The sequence below is a fragment of the Pseudonaja textilis genome, chromosome Z, assembly GCF_049901715.1.
Source record: "Pseudonaja textilis isolate UNSWEBS1 chromosome Z, rPseTex1.2, whole genome shotgun sequence".
Lineage (NCBI taxonomy): Eukaryota > Metazoa > Chordata > Lepidosauria > Squamata > Elapidae > Pseudonaja > Pseudonaja textilis.
Genome location: NC_142008.1, coordinates 118,435,177 through 118,456,486, shown reverse-complemented (window position 1 = coordinate 118,456,486; position 21,310 = coordinate 118,435,177).

Sequence of the window (21,310 nt, the reverse complement as noted above, 5' to 3'; positions counted from 1 at the left end):
AAACAAAAGGTTGATAATACTAAATATGACAGTAAAAAAGTCCTACAAGTTTTACATCATATTGTGATGAAGTGCCCCATTGAAGGTTCCCTGCAAGAACTACATCATCTTGAGGACATTGCTTTCCAAAGGCTAAATAGCCTAGATATAGGCCATAGGCTTAGGTGCTCTAACAAATACTCATACATAATTTAATTTTTTAAAATAATTTTATTCATAATTCATATTGTGAATTTTAAAAATAATTCACTGTTCTGATTTATATACATATTTTATATGATGTTTTGTGAATTTTATGCATTAAGGCTTTATTCCAATGTTTCTCAAACTTGGCAACTTTAAGCTGTATCAACTGCAACTCCCAGGATTCCCCAGTCAAAAGAGAAGACTGGCGAATTCTGGGAGTTGAAATCCATACAGTTTAAAGTTGTCAAAGTTGAGAAATATTTATGTATTCTATTATGCCATATGAAATAAATCAATAAATAACCCCAATTAATTATCTAATTAACTCTAAACAGATTATAGTCATCTCATTTAAATTCAGTATTCTTGGGGAAAATAGTTATTGTATCACATGATACAATAACTTCATTTTATTAGTCATTTCTTAATGTTTAGCTCTGGCTTAAGTACAATTATGAAACATTTTGGGAAAATGATACATCCCATTAACCCAGCACTGGAGGACAAGATGGAGAAAATCTCCACAGCCACCATGGTTTTTCCATTGGTACTCAGATAGGTTGGAACAAAGGAGATCCACACACTGCAGAAAGCCAACATGCTAAATGTGATGAACTTGGCTTCATTAAAGGTGTCAGGTAAATTACAAGCAAAGTATGCCACAACAAAGCTGACAATAACCAAGAAGCCCAGATAGCCCAGTACACAATAGAACATGAAAATGGAGACTTCATTGCATTGTAAAATCATGGTTTTTATAAGGGAATTCATGTTTAACTGAGGAAATGGAGATGTCGCCAGCCACAGAATGCAAAGACCTGCTTGAAGTAAAGAACAAGAAAGAACAATGGAAAGAGCCAATCTTTTCCCCACCCATTTTCTGACTGAAGAACCTGGCTTAGTAGCCATAAAAGCTACAACCACGGTAATAGTTTAACTAAGACACAAGAAATAGCAACTGAGAAGATGGTGCCAAATGTTGGTTGACAGAGAAGGCAGGTTACTTTCCCTGGCTGACCAAAGAATAACAAGGAAGATAAAAAGCATAGTAAGAGGGCAATAAGGAGAGTGTAAGTGAGGTCCCAGTTGTTGGCCTTGACAATGGGGGTATCTCTACACTTAAGGAAAATTCTGAGTGCACTGATTGTCATTAAGGAAAAGAAAAGAGCAGCAGAGGCCAGACCGATTCCTAAAGGTTCTTCAATGGACAGGAAACTCATTGTTTTGTTAAGGCATCGATCTTGCACTTTGCTTGGATACTGATCCTCAGGACATTCGAAACAATCTTCTGTGTCTGGATAAAAAAGAAAATCATTTATTTATTTATTTCTGAAATGTTCTGTTCTGCTTGGAAACTGACATTCCTTCTGATCTCACTTAGCCATGACTTGCTTTCTAAGCAGAATTTCTGAAATTTAAAAAATAAGGTGGGTTATAATCTCCCTCCCCCTCTGCCAATTTTAGAACAATTACATGGATATTTTTCAATTTTCTTCCAGTTCCACCTGTTATAATGCTTTCAATGACTACCATATAAAAGATGGCTGGGCCGAAATTTGACTTTGTCACTATGTAAGCCTCGGTTTTGTAGGTGACATCTTCTGGAACCCAAATAAATAGTTTGGATTTTGAATTCTGGGATAAAAATGCCTATGAGAAAAGATGGCATATATGGATGCTGTATCCTACAAAATATAGTATTTTCAGATATGAGAGATTATTAATAACTGAGATTATAGGGATTACATTTGTTTGTTGCTTTAAATGGTGGGAAAATCTCATAGTTAGTAAGAAATAGAACAAATTGTAATTTTTGACAGAATAATGTATCTGTCTCCAAAAATAGAAGAACTTTATAATTGACCTGTCTTGCTTGAAATCTTCCCCTCTGGACAGGGAATACAATCATAGCAACAAAAGGTTTTCTCTTCGGATTTTTCTCTTCCAATATCCAGGATGACAGTATTGATTGCACAGAGAAACTGGAAGAACCTGTTCATAACAATGAAAAATGTTGAACAATTAGTTGTCGAGTTGTTAAGTTTTTCATCATTTGAAAACAAAATCAATTAATAATCCTATAAAGAGAGTCATGGCCAACAGAAATTGACTGTAGACATTATAAGTGATTTCCCCCTTCCCCCCATTGTTTCATTTTTCATTTCCAAGGAAGTTGTAAAACTATAAACATTCTACATGCTCGCAATCCATACTGATTAAAACCACAGAGAAAAAAAAATTTCTTCCAAAAGAATAAGAAACTGGAAGACCTGATTAAAGGGATTCACCAAGCTTTTCTCAATTGGTATAAGGGAGAAACATAACACATGTTTTAGGAAAATGTGTGCAATGATCTGATCTATTGAAGATTACCCATACCTGATTAAAATCTTTGTGCCGTGCAATCAAATTTTCATTAATAATCAATTCATTTCCATCTGGAGCATTGGGATCTAATCTTCCAACTTTCACTCTCTGGATTGATTTGTTTGAAAAGGTGATCATGTTAATGATGTCAAATCCTCCTCCAATTTCCATCTTTTCATTAAAAGACATACTTTCTCCTGCTGAGTTGTTGAAAGAAATGCCTTGAAGAAATGCTGTGCAGGAGAGAAGGAGAAGGAGAGGAGGAGGAGGAAGTTTAAAGAATAATCAGATAAATCATTCTAAGAAACATTTCCCCTTTTTTCCAAATTTCTTTATACAGCTTGACTCAATAAATATCAAGAATTAGCCTGAAGAGCATCACTATATATAGTAAGGAGCACAATGCTATCCATTCTCATAGATATAAAAAAATAATGTATTACTATGAATAATGTTTCACATGTTCTTAGGTAGAAAGTTGAATGTAACCCAAGGGTGGTATTTACTGCAGAAGAACAATACTTTGCTTTGGTATCTATCATATATTGATTGATTTAATCATAGCTATTTGAATGATATATTGTGATACAAGTCATTTTCTAGTAAATGTATCACTTTTGTTGGACAACTTTACCTTAAAAGGAGGTAGATCTTCAGATTCTGGGATTTTATTCATCAATGTTTTATTGTGACTGGATTCTTTTGATAATAAAGCTTGCAAAGAATGAGCCACAACATAGATACCATTATAGATGCTATAACTATGACCTGTCATTTGAAAAATTGAAAAAGAAAAATTGTTGATATGAAATTCTTTTGGGGGAAAGGATCCATATGAAATCTAAAAAAATAAATAAAGAATATTCAACAGAAGGTTTAAATAGTGTGTTTTGTTTTGTCTCTTCCTCTTCATGAATTAGTTTAAAAGCTGCTCAAATGAAATTATTACTTTGTTTAATTTATATTTCATTTTCCCTAGACTTCTTATATCTGATAGAATAGAATAAAACAGAATTCTTTATTGGCCAAGTGTGATTGGACACATAAGGAATTTGACTGGTGCATATGCTCTAAGTGTACATAAAAGAAAAAATACATTCGTCAAAAGTCAAGAATCATAAGGTACAACACTTAATAATAGTCAAATCCCACTGATATATATCTTCCAGTGCAACATTGCTGAAATTTTGAGAATATAGCAAAATGTCAGGGTCTGCCATTATTTTTCTAATTGGAACATGATCAAATACCAGCAAATTGAAAGCCCCCTATACCAGTGCAAGCTTACATTAATTTTCAATCTCTTGCTAAGTATAGATTGAGATTTGCTTACAATCATGTTTTTGTGGAGATAAAGAAATGAGAATAAATACTTAAGAAAGCTCTTAACCCATAGGGCCTACCTGTGGAATTTTGTAGAACTCTACAATTTCTGACATATGGGATGAAGTATCTGAAACAAGTCCTCCTACTTTATGTATTTGCAATGCTCTTCAGAATACTTAAGCTATTTCCTAAGCTTATAACAAAAGATCTGCAAAAAATAACCAAGCTTAGACAGCACCAAAGATTGTACAATTTATACCTGAGCTATATATGCTCTCTCTCATTAGTAACGTAGGTATTCATTTGACATTCAAATTCATATTTGTATCACTTTTTCAAAATAGGATAAATACTCTCTCATTCCTATAGAAACATAGGATCTGAAATCTCAGAAAAAAATCAAGGAATGCTTTCACTGACATGATCTCATCTGCCATCCTTGAGACCATTGTGAATGAAAGGAACTGAGGTGGATATCTTAAAAAGTAAAAACAAAGTTATCATTAGATAAAGAAAAGTATGGGATTTGCTTACTCTGAAAGCCCATATAGCTCCTGAGAAGGATGTTCATAAAATGAATGCTCACTGAATGCATAGATTATCTGTGAAGCCGTTCCTCCAATGAGGACATCACCCAGTTGGTACCATTCATGTGGAACTGGAAAAAGATCAACCTCTGGACATTTGAGTGCATTCACTTTCATCACCAGGAAGATCAGAAAGAACAGTACATCAATAGCCAAAAAATCTTCTTTTTTAAAAAAAAATTTTTTTTTATTGTTTTTTAACATACAAACAAACAGACAAAACATAAAAACATCAGCTCTCCCATATTTATATACAAACAGTGAGTCGGTTGGTTCATCAGTTTTGTGCATTCACTTCATAGTCACAATTGCAATTACCTTATATAATAACTCTTATTGTCAATACAAACTTATAAATCATCATATCATTATTAAAGAAAAAGAAGTTTGACTATACTTTTATTCGATCATGCCTTTGTGAGATAACTATATTTTAAGTAATTTATTCTAAAACAAATCATATAATCGTGCCAGTTCTATCCTAAATAAGAGAAAAAAAGAAAAAGAAAACCATTATATAAATATAATATCCAATACCAAAAAGAGAAAAGAAAAATGAAATCAATATTATTCCTTATTGTCTAACATTTCAAATATTCTATTTTTGTATTTCATCATTCAGCCATTGATAGAAAAGATCCCAAATTATATAAAATTGTTTATCTTCTTGCTCTCTAATTTCAAAAGTCAATCTACTCATCTCAGCACATTCCAATATTTTCTTTATAACTTCTTCCTGCAATGGAATTTTCTCATTTTTCCAATTTTTTGCAAATACAATCCTAGCCGCAGTCAATACATTTACAATCAAATATTTCAACTCTTTACTATAAACATCTGGTGAGATTCCCAATAAGAAAAGCTCTGGTTTCAAGTCTATGTGCTTCTTTGTCATTTTTTCCAACCACATGTGGATTTTAGTCCAATATTTTCTAGCATCCTCACAAGTCCACCACATATGGTAGTATGAACCAGGTTTCTGATGACATTTCCAGCATTTTTCAGATTTGTTCTTGAACATTCTTGCTATCCTTGTCGGGGGAAAATGCCACCTGTAAAACATCTTATACAAATTTTCTTTATAGGCTGTAGACATTGTCATTTTATAGTTTTGCAACCATAATTTCTGCCATTTCTCTAAGTCAATCCCATATCCAAAATTCCTCCCCCAGGCAATCATAGTTTCTTTAACTTGTTCTTCCTCCAGTTTAATTTCCAATAAGTAACCATATAATTTTTTAATCACCTTTTCATCAGTACCCATCAAAATCTTATCTAAATCAGTCTGTTTATCATAAAATCCCTCTGTTTTGGAATCCTCATGATACTTTGAATGTATTTGCAAATATGAAAACCAATTCATCTGTATACCTTGTTCCTCTAATTTTTGTATCGATTTAAGTTCACCCTTTTCATCTAGTAATTCCCCTATAGCTAACTGTTTGTTCCTTTTATAAATTATAGGGTAAGAAAACGCTTCTATCGTCGATAACCAAACTGGAATTTTCAAGTAACATTGTTTTTTGTCTTCTCCCAATTTAACCACAGAGACTCCCGTATATAATGTCTTCTAAAAATACCCCTGTGTTTTGGTTCCCATATACCATAAAAAGCATGCCAACCCAACAACAAATCATGACCTTCTAATGTCAACAATCTAGTTTTCCTTAATGTTATCCATTCTTTAACCCACATCAAATTTGCAGCTTGGTAGTACAACTCCCAATTAGGCAGGCCAAACCCTCCTCTAGTTCTGGCATCCTGTAAAAGCTTTAACTTTATCCTTGCTTTCTTGCCTTGCCATATATACTAAACAATTTTATTTAAATCCTCAAAATAGTCTTTTCCAAGCCTAATTGGTATTGTTTTGGAACAAAAATAAAATTCTGGGTAGAATATTCATCTTAATTGTTGAAATCCTTCCTATTAATGACAATTGTAGGTTTTCCCATTTCTTCAGATCTTGGGCTATCTGTTGTTTAAGTTTAATATAATTGTTCTCCTTTAGTGTACTACATCTTGGGGTCAAATATATCCCCAAATACTTAACCTTATTTGTAACTTGAATTTTTAACAATTCTGCCAGTTCTTCTCTTTGTCTTAGCAACATATTCTTTGACAAAATCTTTGTTTTATCTTTTGTTTATTTTCAGACCGCCACCTCCCCATATGCCTCTATCTTTTCCAACAGCTTCAAGGCTGTTTCTATAGGATCTTCCAAGATGAAGACTAGGTCATCTGCAAAAGCTTGTAGTTTAAATTCTTCCCTCTTAATTTTCATTCCTTTTATAGTTTTATCTTCTCTGATATTTCTGTTCAACACTTCCAAAGTCAATACAAATAGCAAGGGAGAAAGAGGACAACCTTGCCTTGTGCCTTTTCTTATATTAATAGGATCTGTAAATTCTCCCTCCATCATTACCTTAGCTGTTTGTTCATTGTAAATTGCTTCTATTGCCTGAATAAATCTTCTAGCAAAGCCCATCTGTTCCATTAAAAGTAACATAAATCTCCAATTCACGTTATCAAATGCCTTTTGAGGATCTAAAAATATCAAAGCCATTTGCTTTTCAGGATGCGCCTCATAGTATTCCAAGGTGTCCAGAATTACTCTCATATTGTCTCTAATTTGTCGCTTTGGCAAGAACCCATTTTGGTCTGGATGAATAAAGTTATTCAAGTATTTTTTAAGTCTTTCTGCTAATATTGAAGCAAAGATTTTATAATCTGCATTTAATAAAGAAATCGGTCTATAATTCTTGATTTGAAGTGGGTCCGCCTCCTCTTTTGGAATAAGTGTAATATAGGCCTCTGACCATGTTTTAGGTATCATCTTTTTTAACATAACTTCATTCATAACTTCTAACAATGGAATACACAGTGATTCTTGAAAGGTTTTATAAAATTCTACAGGAAACCCGTCTGGACCTGGTGCCTTTCCATTATTTTGTTTCTTAAGTGCTTGGCTTAACTCCATCATTGTTATATTGCTTTCTAGCATTTCTTCAATCTCTTTAGGTATCTTAGGTAGATTTGCATTCTGCAGGTACTGTTTTACTTTTCTCCTCATCAATATCTTCTTTCTTATATAAATGTTTGTAAAAATCATGAATAATTTCTATTTTCTCTTTGTTGCCATGACAAGTTTTACCTTGGTCATCTATTAACTGCAATATTTTCCTCGACTCTTTCTCCTTTTCTCAACTTATATGCTAGCCATCTACCTGGCTTATTTGCATCTTCAAAATAATTCTGTTTGGCATTCCTAATTTTCTGTGCCAGTTCTTCTTTCTCTATTAAGTCCATTTTATGTTTAGTTATATCCAGTTTCAGTTTAACGTCTTTTTCTGTGGCATTTTCCACGCAGTTCTTTTCGAGTCTTTTATATTCATCCTCCAAGGCTTTAAAAGCTTGCCTTTTCCTAATATTCTTTTTTTCTTGTATAGTCTATTATCAAGCCTCTGGCATAAGCCTTCATTGTATCCCAAACATTCTGTATTGAAGTGTCTTCTTTTCTATTTTCTTTAAAAAAAAAAGCCAATTCTTTCTCCATCCATTGTATAAATTCTTTCTCCTTTAAGATAGTATTATTTAATGTCCATCTCGATCTTTTTTTTTGTCCTTCCATTTGATTGTCACTGGGTTATGATCAGCCCAAGTACTTGTTTCAATATTTACTTCTTGAACGCTAGATATTAAGTCTGTTGAGATCCAAATCATGTCAAGTCTGGACCATGATAAATGTCTATTTGAATAGAACGTATATTGCTTAAGTTTAAGATTTCTTTCTCTCCATATATCTTTTAGAGTTAATTCATCTATCATTTAAAAAAAGGATTTAGGAAGAGTTTTTCTATTATACTTTGCTGCTGTTGCAATATGATCAAGTTTATTGTCCATGATTCCGTTGAAGTCTCCCATCATAATTATATTAACATAGTCCAGTCCAGCCATCTTTGTGTGTAATTTTTTATAAAATTCTTCCTGTTTATCATTTGGGGCGTAAATTGCAGTCAAAAGTATCTTTCTATTATTGTCCATTATTTCCACCATTAATATATTCTCCCATCTTCATCTGTATAAATCAGTTTTGCTGGGATAGCCTCTTTAATATATAAAACCACCCCTCTTTTCTTACATTGAGTCAGAGAAGTAAACAATTTCCCTAATTTTGGTTGTACTAGCAATTGTTCATGTTGCTTTTTAATATGTACTTCTTGTAGACAAATTATATCAAACTTTAGTTTCCTTAATTTATGGAAAATCTCCCTTCTCTTAGCAACTGAATTCAGTCCATTTATATTCATTGTAATCAGTTTTTTCTCTTCCATGGTTATATTTTATATTTAGATTTGACCACTCTCGTAGGTCTTAGTTCACGCTGATCTTTAATATCCACCTGTCCACCTACTGCACCTTCTTCTTTTCCAATCTCCATTTGTTCCTCTTGAGGTTCAATTAATGAAACCTCCTTTCCTGCCTCTCCTTCTCTCCCTCCAAAAAATTCTGTGTGGAACAGTTCTGCTTTCTCAATTGAATCAATTCTATGTCTCTGTTCCTGCCACGTGAACATCAGTCCTTCTGGGATCAGCCATCTGTAGGTCACCTCCTTTTTCAATAACATTTTGGTCAGGAATCGATATTCTCTTCTCATCTCTCTCACTCTTCTAGTATTTGTTTTAAGACCAAAATTTCTTTACCTTTATATTTCAATGTCTTCTCTCTTGCCACTTCTAAAAGAAGTCTCCAACGTATCAACTCACACCAATGGATTAGACTTAGCATCCTGGATTTTCCAAGACACCTTCTAGGAGGATAACATCAATCTGAATCTTTAACTTTAATGGAGAGACAGAAATAAATAATGACTGAGATTTCTACAACCAAAATTTGAAATTGGTCTGATAAATAAAGAACAGATACTGGAAATAACAAACCTAATAGCCCTGTTTGACTCTTCCCATCACCTCAAGCTCATCATTGAGTTGGAGTTAATTTATAACCTCTTTCAGCCATGCTTTCCAGTGTTCACTGCTTTCTTGAAAATCTCTGGAGCTTTAAGCAGATAAACCCATTATAGTAATTGGGACTCTTCAAAGAAAAGTTAATTAGCTACAGAATAATAAACAAGATGTGCAAGAACAAATCATTATTTAGCTCAGCATGGACCTCCCCCCCCCCCAAAAAAAACCATTTTTTTCTGAGAAAGGAATCATGGTTCAGATTTCATTAACCATTGCAGTATTTCCCAGCCACTTATAGAAAAACCACTTTTCTAATTTGTGTAAGTCAGACTGGTGGAAATTAACAATCATAATATGAATTTCTATCTCTTTTCCTTTTCTTTGGAAGATCTGCCAAGTTATAAGTAAGCAATTTTTAAAGAATTAAGTATCTGATTTTCTCTCTGCTTTTTTAAAATCCTTCCTTGAAGTCCATCTTGTGTCATGAGGATCAGAAATAATGACATCTGGAAAAAGTTTAAGCCTATTGTACAAACATACTGAGGTCTACATCACTACCAGTAGCTATTAATTGCACTGGGTACGTGAGCTTCCAAGAAAAGGCTTAGAATTGGTTATCTGAATCTACCCTAAGATGGTAAAATATAGTTTCATCAAAGCTTCAAAACTATGCCGCCATTGCTTTGGACAATTCCATGAATGAGTATTCACTTTACATTGCATTTGAATATCTCTTAACTTTTATTGTTGCCCTATCAAATGATAGTCTACAGCATATTCCTTGAGTGCTGATTTCTTTATTGTTCCTAGCTGATGTTAAGAGAAAAAACTATATATCTGCAACTGCAGTATTTTGTTTATCTTATTAAGGCTGCCAGAAACAAGAGGGGAGTCAACTTATTTTCCAAAGCACCAGAAAGTAGGACAAGAAATGTTAATTGATTGGGGATGGGTGATCATTTATTTATTCAATCTTTTATCACTTCCCCATCATAGCAAGTTCATTCCATCCTTAGAAGCTTCAGCGATTCTTCTTTTAAAAGTAACAAACACAACACCACACCTTGATATATCCACAATGTATTTTTCCACAATTCCATGGAAAGGTTACAGGGAACAATGTATACCAAAGCAAATTAAATGTTATAAATGACAAGTATAAAGGATGTCAAATAAAGGATGAGACAGAATAGGTCTGTCAGTATAGCAAAAAACCATGAAGGAGCTTGGATATCCTTTCAGTCAATATCTGAAATCTTTTAACAGTATCTAAGAAATCTAGATTCTAAAAATCTTCGTGAGGTGAAGTGTTGAAAGGGTGAAACAATCTTCAGAAATATTTGAAAATGCAGCAACATGAACACTTCTTTTTGAATGGGTGACATTAATAAATCTTAATAATCATAATAACTTCCAAAAATCCTCCTTTCACAGAAATAACTTCTATATATTTCATATACATAGCAAACAGGATTTTTAGTCTTCTTTGTCAGTATAGCAAGAAACACTATATGATATGTACTAAGTCCTCTTTATGAATAGCTCCCTGTGGTTTAGCTGAGGCCTGAAAACAATGATGTAGCACATTGGCAAAAATATGCATCCCGGCAATGCAGCACTGGAGGACAAGATGGAGAAGACCTCCACAGCGACCATGGCTTCTCCTTTAGTGCTCAGATAGGCTGAAAAGAAGGAAATCCAAACACTTTAAAAGGTCAACATGCTGAGGGTGATGAATTTGGTTTTGTTAAAGCTGTCAGGTAATTTACGGCAAGGAAAGCCACAATAAAGCTGGTGATGGCCAAGATAACCATGTAGCCCAAGACACACATGTAGCCCAAGACACAGTAGATGAAGAAAGTTGCCCCTTCATTGCATTGTAAAATTATTTCTTGGGACTCTGAGTGCATGTCCAACTGAGGGAATGGAGGAGATGTTGCCAACCAAAGAATACAAATACAGATTTGTAAGAGAGAGCAGGAAAGGACAATAGACAAAGCCAATGTTTTCCCCACCCATTTCCTCATCCGAGATCCTGGTTTAGAGGCCATGTAAGCAACAACCACAGTGATGGTTTTGGCCAGTACACTAGAAATGGCCACTGAGAAGATGATTGGTTGTTGGAGAATGCAGGTCACTTTGCCAGGATGGCTGAGAAAGAACAAAGAGGAGAGAAAACAGAGCAGAAGAGAGACAAGCAAGGTGTGGGTGAGGGACCGGTTGTTGGCTTTGACAATGGGAGTATCCCTGTTTTTAATAAAAGTTCCAAGTACCCACATTGTGAGGAAGAAGAAAGATAGAGCAATTGAAGCTAAACCAATTCCTAGGTTTTCTTCAATATTTAGAAAGACTACTAGTTTCACAATGCATTCTATCTTTTCCTTATTTGGATAGTGATCTTCTGAACATTCAAAACAGTCATTCATATCTGGGGAAAAAAAGTAAAGGAATTTGTCATCTATGCTTTCCCTATTTCTTAATTTTATTTCAGAGTGGGAGACACATGTTATTCTTTTTGAGTTCTTTCTCAGTTTGATTGTGTTTCTATGTAAGCACATTTAATTATATTATGTCATTAAAGATTGACATAAATGCAATTACTCTTAAAATGCAATCTCCTTCCTAAAGAGTGAGTAAACTAGGAAACATCAGTATTTTTATTTTGAGAAAAGATGTGGTTTGAGAAACAAGAAAAAAATACTATTGATTTATTTTCAATATTGCTGTTGTTCATTTGCTAAGTCATGTCTGACGTTTCACTACCTCATGGACCATAGCATACCATCCTCCCCATCCTCCACTGCCTCTCTGAATCTGCCCATTGTGTTAATGATACTATCTACCCATCTCATGCTCTTAAGTCCCCTTCTTCTTTTGCCTTCAATCTTTCCAATGAGTCTTTTCATTTGGTAGACAAAATATTTGAATTTCAGCTTCAGTATCTGTCCTTCCAAAGGACAGTCAGTGCAAATTTCCTTTATGATTGACCTTTCAATATAAGAAATGTATATGGCTGTGGTCCATTAATTTTGTCCTGACTTTTATGATGCTTCTGTGTTCTATGAGGACAATATTAGTGGGTAGATGGATGGATAAAATGTAATGGATAAAAAAAAGGAGGGATGTTAAAACAATGGATGGAAACTAATCAAGGAAAGAAGCAATGTGGAATTAGGAGAAACTTCCTAACAGTGACAACAATTAACCAGTGGAACAACTTGCTGTCAGAAGTTGTTCATGCTCCATCACTGGAGGTTTTAAAGAGGAGACTGGATAGCCACTTGTCTGAAATGGTATAGAGTCTCCTGCTTTTCTATTCCAACTTCCTGCTTGGGCCTGAAACCCTATGCTATTTCAGATGAATGGTTGTCCATCTTCTTAATTAACAACTTCAGGAGGCAAGTTGTTCTACTGATTAATTGTTCTAACTGTCAGAAATTTCTCCTTAGTTCAAGGTTGCTTCTCACCTTGATCTTATATCAGCCATGTCCAGGTTTACAAAAATAAAAGATAGATAAATAGATAGATGAGAGACAGACGGATAGACAAATGTAGATGATTATAGATATAGATTTGGGTTATTGAGTGATAGATTTTATATGATGACATTCATACCTCTCTATCTCTATTGCTTAATTTATATCTATCTATCTATCTATCTATCTATCTATCTATCTATCTATCTATCTATCATCTATCTATCTATCATCTATCTAGCTATCCAGTTATCCACCTATCCATCCATCTACCTACCTATCATCTATCTCTCTATATCCATCCATCTATCCATCAATCTATCATGTTATCATCTAGAGTCTATATTTCAATGCATGTATAGCTTGTGTCTGAATAGGAAATACTACCTCTAGGGATCAAGGGCAAATGGAGTATGATCCACAGATAAATGAATATTTCCCCTGACTAGTCATAAATCTAATAATTATATGCATCGTAAAGTTACATCCTCAAACCCACAAAACTTTAAACTATCAACCGTGGACCTCACTCCATTCCCTTTTTTTCAGTAAAAGATTTTTATTTCAATCTACACATACACAACAATACTTTAACTGTATGGCATCAATATATTATACATTTTAGTATAAGCAAGCTTGATAATCTCTTAATATCCACATTCATATTAAGTCAAATTCCTTCCTTGCTTATTTTCAACATCAATACTCTCTCCTAATGCCAATCACCATATCAATTAGACATACCTAACAATTTCATTTTTCAATTTCCTCCTCAATTTTTTTAAAATAAAAAAAAATCTCATTTGGCAAGCCTTATGGTTCCAGGTTTCAATACAATACAAACATGACCATATTTACCTATTCATTTTGTTTGTTCAATTTCATATCACATTACCCTTATTAGTATTAAGTATTAATCATATCCAATTCCAATTTATATTATAACTTATTTCATTCATTAGAGTATTCTCATATCTTATTTTACAATGTTATTTGAAATTCTCATGTCATTTCTATATTCATTTCCCAAATTACCTTTATCTGTCATATTTGCAATTTTATCAATCCTTAGTTTTATTCAAAATTGCCCCCTCTAATTATTAATTCGTGCCAGCCACCTTCAATCTACCTTGATACCATCTCCCTAATTACTATATAACACACATATATATATATTGTTGGATTGCTCTTTTTTCTTTTTCTTTCTTAAGGCTATAGGCTAGCCACCTTCCCGGCTTATTCGCGTGTTCAAAATAATTCTTGTTTATCTTTTTCATGTCCTGTAACCATTCATCTTGTGCTAACATATTCAGTTTATGTCTAATCATTATCCTCTCCATATTTGCTGTCTTATTATGTGGTGTTTTTTCTAGTGTTTTTTCTAACTCCTTAACAGTACCTAGTAGTTTAGATTGTTCTTTTTTTCCCCTTATATCTATGTTCATTATATGAAGTTGCCAGGGCCCTGATATATGCTTTAGTCATGTCCCATAGGTTTGGAATTGATGTTTGTTGTTTTTTGTTTTTGTTCAGAAAGAATTCCAATTCTTTTTCCATCATCTTAACACATTCTTTTTCTTTTAGGAACTCCTTGTTTAGCATCCATCTTCTGTTTATTTTTCAATCCTTTCCAAATTATTTTAATGAGATTATGGTCCGCCCATATGTTAGATTCAATTTCCATTTCTTTTATATTACATTTCATTTCCCTATTTGTCCATAACATATCCAATCTTGACCATGATGTGTGTGGTGCTGAATAGTAAGTATACTGGGTTTTTTTCTGAATTTCTTTCTCTCCATATATCTTTTAATCCTAATTCTTCCCCCATTTGATAGAATACTTTTAGTAATGTTTTCCTTTTCCTTTTTTTCCTTGGATTTCCATTATTGTAATCTTTTCCTACATTTGCTATTGCATTGAAATCACCTAACAGGCATATGTTCTCATATTCCTGTTCTACTAATTTTCTGTATAGTTTGGTATAAATTTTTTCTTGTTTCTCATTCAGCACATATATCACTGTCAATAACATTTTCTTATAATTTATATAAACTTCTAACATCAAAATCCTACCCTCCTCGTCTACATATAGCTATTTTGCTTGTAAATGTTTCCTAATGTATATTGCTATCCTCCTCTTTTTTGGTTGGGCTAGAGATACGTATACATCTCTTAACTTTGGTGCTTCTAACAGTTTACTTTGATGTTTCTGGATATGTGTTTCTTGAAGGCATATAATATCTAAGTTCAGTTTCTGTAGTTTATTTATCATTTTTTCCCCTCTTAATCAATTTGATTTCTTCCACCATCTTACTCTGTAGTTGTTTCTTGTTGAAGCTTATTTGCTCTCATTTGTTGTCTTGTTCTTACACCTTCTCTTTCCAGTTCATCCTGCTCTCTTTCCTCTTGTTCTGTTTCTCTTTTCTCCACCCAATCTTTTTCTTGGCTTCTACTTTCCACTTCCTCTTTGCTGTTCTGGTCTTCTCCTGATACTACATACAGTTCAAAGAATTCCCTCGCTTTTTCTATACTGTCTATTTTAAATTTTTTATCCTGCCATGATATTAACATTCCCTCTGGGATAAGCCATTTGAACAGGATGTTATTCTTATTCAGTTGGGCGGCCAGGAATCTATATTTCTTTCTATGTTCTCTTATTCTTCTTGGAATTTGTTTCAATGTTACAATTTCTGTTCCCTTGAATATCAGCGGTTGGTCTCTTGTCACTTTGTATATCTCATCTCTCAATTATTTCTTTGAGAATCATATATGAACCTCTCTTGGAAGTCTAAAACATCTTGTATAGTTGGTATATATTCTATATAACTCATCGATTTCCCTTCGAACCTCTTGGCCCTCTTTCTGTGATGCTTCTGCTATGAGATCTGCCATTAATTTGGACAAGTCCTCCCCCATTTCTTCTGTTACATTCTGAAATCTGAGGAAGAAATCAGTCTTTTCCATCTCCAAATATGCAATTGCCTCTTCTAATTTCCTGTTGTCTCCCATTAATTTCTGTTCTATTGATTCTACTTTCTTATCTGTTTGTTCAACCTTTACCTCCACTGCTTTCATTTTATGTTCTGTTTTTACTACTGTTTGTTGGATTGTACTTATCTTCTCATCTAGTTTCCATATTTTGCCTTTCATTTCCCCCATTTCTGTTTTAAAGTCTGCGTGGTTTCTCACCATCATTTCTTGTATTGTTGTTAATGCCACTTGAATTGTTTGCATATTTGACACCTGACTTGCCTTCTTAGGATTCAGCATGCCCTCTATCGAACATTGTCCTGCTTGTGATGTTATCATTGATGTTGGGTTGGATGTTGTTTTCTTCCCAATCTTAGTGGTAGTTGTCATGGTGGACATCTTAGGCTTCCTAAATCTACCTATTTTCTTAAGAAAGTCTTTCAATATTATCATCCGTTGTATCAACTCCCTTTTGCATTTTCCATGTTTATCTCTTCCCTTTTATCTTATTCTAATCTGTTCAGTTTATCACTACAAGGTCTAATATCTCTCCTTAATTTTATGCACACTTTATATATATATGTATATATTTATACAACAATGTAAAACTAAATATCGTTATTGTTTATAATCTATGATAGTCTGTAACCCTCTTAATTTTCTTTTTTTTAAGACAAATTTTATTAACTTTACAAAACAATACACAAACAATCAAGGCATGATAACATAAAAGATCTTTTCTAAAAGAAAAAACCCAGTAGAACATACAAAATAGTTCCAAATTATAATATATATATTTACATTATCTGCTCAACTTCATATCTTATCCCAACTCCTCCTTATCATTCTATTATCCAAATTATATTTCTTACTAATTAAAATTTTATTGCCTTTCAAAAACAATACACAAACATATAGAACATAAAATATAAAAGAACATAAAACATCTTTTCTGAAAGCTGCTTGATCCTGGGTTAAAACTCTTTGCAAAGTCGCAAATTCAAAAATCATATTTAGTTTATATATCATTGCGTATCTTGTTACCATTTTCATACATAGCTTCTTCCCTCTTTTATCTTTCTTAGTTTTATTTTATTTATCTTATCTCAATACAATTCATAATACTTATCATTCTTTGTCTGTTCTTTTCCAACTATCCGTTCATCTTTTCTCCCTCAATATACTTCTCCTGTATACTAATTAGAGTGACGCCTTTGACTCTTTCCCCTAACTTAATAATACATAATATAACACTTACGTTATATTGGGATTCTGTTTAGTACATTCCAAAATTACACGATAAATTTTATGAGAAAAGTAACAACACTACAATTACAAAATAAAAGCATATAAACCACCATCAATACCATTAAAAAGCTAATCATATATATTGATACTTATTTATATCTTAAACATTTTACTCTAAATGCACATATAAAAACACAATCTTATGTACCTTCCAGAATCCCTTTTTCAATTAGATTTACCCATTGTCTCTAAATAAGTTTTGTTTCTTTAAATCTTGCTTCCCACCATTAAGGCTTCTCATCCCCTCCTTTCTCTCTTGTTTATTTTTCTCCTTGCCCTTTTTACCCCTTTGTCTCTCCTCCTCCCTTTTCTTCTTCTGCTTACCCCCTTTTTGTTGTTTTCTAACCTTGTATCCACCTTTCATCTCATTTTTTCTCTTTTTGGATTGTTTTTTCAAACCTTAAAATCCCCTTTTTCTTTTCCTCTTCCTCCTCTCCCCAAAGAAAACCCATTGTTCATCCAAGATGGCTTCTTCTTCTTCTTTATTCCAGTCATCCTGCTGCATAGTCAGTTTTTCATAAGTGCATACCACCATTTCTAGAAATTGAAAAAGAGTGCCCAAAGTGTCTTTTCCATCTTGCTGTTCTTCTTTATATTTTTGATATTGAATTTTTAGTTCATCCAGAAGCAATGCCATCATGAAGAGAACTTTTTCAAAAACAACCACCCAAGTATTTTTAATCAAGAATAATTCCAAAAAGTTCCAAAGTCACTAAAAGATCCAAATAAACTCTTTCTTTTAATACTTTTTTCTTTCTTTCTTCTATTTCTCTTTCTGGGGCTGTTTGATCAAAGAGTTCCCATTAAAATATATCTTTCTTTAAAGGTCTAGGCAGTCTCCTCCTTTTTAAAGTTCTGCTCCAAAACATTTTTCCTCTCCCCCCACTTACAACAACAATTTCCCTTTAAATGCTCAGAAATCCATACCTCAAATACGGGTTTTCCAATTTCTGAAGTTGTTAAATCCAATGTCTAAGAATCCTTTATCCCTTGTCTTTAACTTTCAAGTTGAGTTACCTTCAGTGCCCAAATATATTTTCCAAGTCACTGTGCTATTTCTATGGGGTGGGAGAGTGAAGAAAAACAAGTTTTCCCTTGACAGCTTTCTCCACCTCTTTCCTCTTCTTAGGGATACAATGTATCTTTCAGGCAATTCAAGCAATTCCATTTCCAGGGTTTTAAAAATTGTTATTTTCCCGGCTCAGCCAGCACTTTCACTTTTTATTCTTCTTTCTCCTTCTTCCTCCAGCACAATCTTTTCCAGCTGCCAGCTTCTTTGTGGTGGCCATTACTGACCGCCGCTCCACCGCTTTGAGAAAAGGAGGTTATGCTGGGTGAGGAGGGGATCTGCGACACCCCCTAGCCCCTTCCCAGATCCTCCCTATCTTCGGCTGCCTCTATGGGGCAGCCTTATCCTCCAGACCCATTAGGATCATAGGCACCAAGACGGCTAGCACAACAGGGATTGCACACAATCGCGAATCCCCGCTGCCGCCGAAACCTGGCAAACCGGAAGTCAGAACCCTCTTAATTTTCTGATCCGATTTAATCCTTTTAATAAATTAATTAAATATAATTCTAAATATAATAGCTTATAGAGTAAACATATATAATTCAATACATATAAATAAGTATATGTTTGATTGTTTTCTTTTCTTACATACTATATCGTATAACTTTCTTATAGTTCAATTAAGTCTATGAATCAATATATAGCCATTAATTAGTTATACATCAATTAATTAATTAGTTGTTACCCGAGGTATCAAATTGTAGAAAGATATAAAGGATATATAGGGTATAAGGAATGTAGCAATCTATGCAATAGGATACAAAAATTAATTCTTCTTGCAAGCAATCATATTGTTTTATATATATATATCCTGAAGTTTTCGCGGGTACTTACATGTATGGCATTCAGCTTTTTTTGGGTATTTTCCCACGTCATTGTAGTTGTGCTTTTAAAGTTGTAGCGACGTTTCGGCAGAATCTTATCTGCCATCATCAGGCTTCTGTATAGTGTTCATCTGTGAGTCAGGCTTTTATAGTGGTTTCAGATTTAAATTTGGGGCAGCCTATTGCAGTGCCAGAATGGTTTTTTCTTCACCCTGATTGGTTGGGAGTTTTGGTCTGTGTTTATTGGTCTTGGAGTTTGCTGTGTTCTGCTTGATTGGTGTTTCTAATATCTTCTGTCTGTTTTTTGGCTCTTTTTATATCTTGATTGGCAGGCAACATTGTGTTACTTTATTGGAGGTCTTTAGTGCACCTTGGCTCTGGGTAAATGGATGGCTATCATTAGTTAGGAAGCTAGGTTTCATCTGGGTGCCTGGTTGGGGTGTGTTTGAGCTGGAGGTATCAGGGGGGATCTGTCTGTGCTCAAGTGTTTGCCTGGCTTGTGGTGTGGAGATTTTTTTGTTTGTGAGTGCACGCTTCCAAATGATTGACAGTCTGATTCAATCCTATTCAATTCTTCATACAAACATTATACATTATTATACATACGCATCTAAATTCAATTCTACATGCAATTATTATACATTATTATGCATACACATCTAAGAAGTTTTAATGGAAATCACATCATGAAAAGAACAATAAACATTTTTTCTTCTCTTAGTTCTTTTTACCACACATAACAGCATAAAGTAACCATATCTTCTTTGATCAGCTCAGTACTGTATGGAGGAGCTTCCCAACATGGATTTGTGTCTTGTTCCATGCTCCTGAACATCAGAGCTAACTGTGGACCATTGAAATCAATGGGGCATGCTTCCACATCCGACTCTGCCATCCAGTGCACCAGAGCTAATTGATTGTTGAAAAGTAAAGGGAGCCTTGCCCTTTAAGAAAAAGGCTGAGCTCTCTCCTTTGTTAATTCAAATTTTCCCAGCTGGAAAATTCACTACAAAATAATTGGTCAGCAGCATTGGAATCAGAATCAGTTTATTAATAGGAAGACAAGTAAGAATAAATCTGTTATGTCCGTGGAACTGGTGGGAGTTCCCAACCAGGTCCGCTGTTTGAGCGGGAGCACCAGCCGCTCCCATTGGTTGGCTCCGTTTGACAGTCGGCTATATAAGCCGGCTGTCGAGCAGAGCCAGCCGGTTGTCGCCCGCTAGTCTGCAAGTTAGCAAGCAGATGCGACAACCCTTTATTCCCTGCAATAAAGCCTTGTTAGTTGTACGCTCTGGTCTCATGCCTCTTCCTTACCATCGCTCCACAACACTGGCGACGAGGATGGGATGGTCGAAGGCTAACCAGACGCGTGTGTTCAAAGAGCTGTAATCACTGAGAGTGAAGTCATGAGCGCTGTAGCCGCAGCCGCGCAATGCTCACAAAGAGCGCGAAATTCAAATCGCCATTACTCGAGCTGTAGTCACTGAAATGAGCCGCCGGCACCGTAGACGCGGCCGCCAACGCTCACCAAGAGCGCGAAATTCAGAAAGAGCTACGTAGCCCAGAGAGACAGTCACAGCCTGCGCTCTTTTAAGAGCACGATTTCAAAGATGACTGAAGAAGACGAACCCGGCACTACCCACGATGAATGCTAATCCAGCATTCCCGCCATTCAAGCCAAACGAGGAAACGTGGGACTCCTACAAGAATCGTTTCAGCCATTTCCTCGATGCCATCGGGTTAGCTGACGCTGCGGAACATAGAAAGAAGTCTTATTTCCTCAGCTATTGTGGGGCCGCCGTTCTTGTCACCGCTACAGCGTTAGTCGCACCACGCGCCATCAGAAGCATCCCATGGGATGAACTACAAGAAATACTCTCCAATCACTACGCGCCAAAACCATCCCAGATCGCCAGAAGCTATGCCTTCAGAATCAGGAAGCAGGCAGTGGGGGAGTCGATCAACGAATACATGGCTGCCCTTAGGACAGCTGCCTTACAGTGCGGTTTCAAAGAATATCTGGAGGACATGCTGCTGGACCAGATCGTCTGTGGGGTTAGAGACCTGAGACTCCAAAGATGTTTGCTGGCAAAAAAGGACTTGAATCTGGCCCTAGCCATGGAGGAAGCCCTGGCTGCTGAGCTCTCGGCCCAGTCAGCAGCTGAGATTCAGGGCACTCCATTAAAGCCCAGCAGTCCAACCGTCCATTCTGAAGAAGTGCTCAGT